This window comes from Marmota marmota, unplaced genomic scaffold (assembly GCF_001458135.2).
Source record: "Marmota marmota marmota unplaced genomic scaffold, marMar, whole genome shotgun sequence".
Taxonomy (NCBI): Eukaryota; Metazoa; Chordata; class Mammalia; order Rodentia; family Sciuridae; genus Marmota; species Marmota marmota.
The window spans coordinates 1-2788 of NW_026012052.1; the positions used below are offsets into that span (position 1 = coordinate 1).

At 45.3% G+C, this 2788-nt stretch overlaps 1 long non-coding RNA gene across 1 annotated transcript; it reads right to left on the reverse strand.

The window, feature by feature from the left end:
- Positions 1 to 429: 429 nt before the first annotated feature.
- On the reverse strand, positions 430 to 2252 carry LOC125614956. Its single transcript, XR_007345527.1, has 2 exons — positions 2021 to 2252; positions 430 to 1126 (listed from the first exon to the last, which is right to left on the reverse strand). It is a non-coding gene; the product is annotated as an uncharacterized LOC125614956 (long non-coding RNA).
- Between the last annotated feature and the right edge of the window lie 536 nt (positions 2253 to 2788).

Genomic DNA, 2788 nt, shown 5'->3' on the forward strand with positions numbered 1-2788 from the left:
CGATGCCCGTGCTACAGGATTCTGACACTGCTCCTGGTCACTGGGAACCTCCAATGGGAAACCCTGCTGTGGAACGCTGAGGTTGGCTTCTATATGCTTCAGTCCTAGAAACCAGACTTCTTTTACAGCCACTAGATGCCTGTGCAGGTGCCACCTATACCTCCAGGCTTGGGAAGGGTCCAGCACATGCCCTTCCATGCCTGCTGCCTGTTCATATCTGTCCGTGGAATAAACCATTGATTGGGTTAAAGCTCTCAGAACTGAATCATTTCACTGATAATCCTTGTATTGGCTCACCCATGAGCTTCTGGGGACACCTACTACCTAAAGCACAACATATCTTCATCGAATAGCTTAGCAAGATCTTCTAGATGACTTGCAAGAGCTTCTACATCAGCACTTGTTTCTTTGCCTTGCACTTTTATTTTATGGAGAGGGGCCTCTTGCCAAAAACATAATGGACCAAACTCTGGCACCTTCAAACTTCTTCTGCAGCTTTCTCACTTCTCTTGTCAGTATAACAATCTAAAGTGATGGCCTTATCTGGATTTGGCTTCAACTTCATAGAACGTGGGTTGTTCTTCTTTTCTTCAGAATATAAAAAGTTTTTACACATCAGCAATAAGGCTGTTTTTGTTTTCTAGTCATTTACATATGCCCTGGAGCAGCACTTTAATTTCCTTCTTGAAAATTTCCTTTGCATTCTCAGTGTGACAAAGTAGTGTAAGATGCACAGCTTTTTATTTGAAGTGCAAAACGTAAGACTCTTCCTTTTATTTAAACAGTACAGACCATTACTGAGTCATTAATGGTTCTACTTTCAATATTGTGTCTTGAAGAATAAGAGGATGGTGAGCCATGATCTGTGGAGCAATAAGAATGTACATATTAAGGTTTTTATCTTATAGGAGTGGGATTTGTAGTGCCACATGACAGTTAAAATAGATCATAATATGAGTTATAATGGCCTAAAAACTTCAACATTCATTAGGCAGTCCCTCCTGCTCCATTACAGTGGCATATATATCACCTCCTCCTGGATGGCCTGTTTGCATCCTCTCTCACAGCACCTATGAGCTCTACATAGGCTCCATCAGCAGCTACGCAGTACTGGTAGTGGCACAGCCTGGTGAATGGATTAAGCACTTTTAGGTCAACATAAAAGAATGTCACTAAAAATACTTACAATGCCATAAGAATTAGCATCACAAAAAATAAAATAGATAATCTCAGAGGGGAGGGGAAGGATAGCTGTGCTGGGGGTTCTGGCACTGGGTAATGCTCAGGAGCTCACATGTGGGAGATGCCATTGAAAAGTTTAGAACTAGGGAAGTGAGGATACATTCTAGGAGATGTGGAGGGCTGTGGCCTAATAGTTTCTTGACCTCCTGCCTATATTGTTTTGGACCCTGAATTTATATTGCTGCCAGGAAAGGTGGCTCTCTTTCAAAGGATGGGATGGCAGCTTGGAGCACCATATGTTTTATATATATATATATATATATCAAGTGGAAGATAATAATGTTCAATATCCACTGACTTGCTTATTGGCAGCTAAGCTTCCTCCTCTTCTTGAAGGTTCAGTGGCCACTGGTGGCTCCATATTTTCCTGTGTGGTCAATGCTGGTGTATGACCAACCTCTGATTTTGAGGGCTATTTCTCCTCCTTCACAGGGAATGTGATGAAATGCTCCCCCAAATGTAAGCAAGTAAATTGGGCCACATTTGTTGGAGGCAATTATATCACTTGATATGGTGCTAGAGCTTCAGGAGAAAACACCCATCATGACTGAATTTCCTTGGGCCTTTCCCAATTCACACCAGAACCCTGCCTCTGAGAATTGTCCTGGCCCTCCTCCACAATTGGCCATCTTCCCAGACTAGGTTCCACCAGCTGAAGGATGTTAGCATTGTGTGTCTTGGGAACATATGGCAGATCTGAGGGGCACCAGCTGAGATTCCTCTGCACACACCTTCAGTCATCTGCCCCAGACCCCATCATCAGAGAGCTCAGACTTACAGGATCTGTGTTCTTCAGCTGGGGAAGGACATGGAAGTTCCCCTCTGATTCAGGCATAATGACAAACAGGAAGGTCCTGAAAAGCTTCAGGTTGTCCAAATCTTGGGACCTCAAAAATCTTCTGGATAGAGGTACAGCTGCATTTTGATGGTGGAGCAGAGGGTGCTGTGGAATGTGGAGTGAAACAGGGAGTCATGATGGACAGGGCCTCTCTTTTAACTGGAACCTCCCAAGGTCCCTGCATCATGGGTTCCCAAAGAGTAGCCAGGCAGGTCCATGCACCCAATCAAAAGGGCAACCTGTGAGGCACATGTGTGGGTAAGGGGCTCCCCACACTTGCTCTCCGGTCTCTGTACAAAAAAGCATGGGCAACCTGGGTTTGGACTGGCTGTGTTGGAAAGGGATCCACACAGGGCTTGGCTCTGAGGCCCCAACAACTACTCTGTTCCTTTGGTGCCCAGAATCAAATGCACCACAATATGTTCTTTCTACAGGGTCAACCCCAGAGTTGAGTCCTCTGCTGGAAATCACACAGGGTGGAAATTGGGGTTTGCCCAGCCATCATTTATAACAGCTCCCCATGAAACAGGAGCCCTCCTGACTGGCCCAAAGACCACTCCCTTCTTTCCTTGAAGCTACTCCTCACAAACATCTGGCTGCAGGTTTCTAGACCTAGAGATGGTGAGGAGGCTGACACCTCTAACATCCTGTGCCCCTCATCTGCCAAGATGGCTGGTGGGCTTGACTAACTTCCTGACAATATTGGAA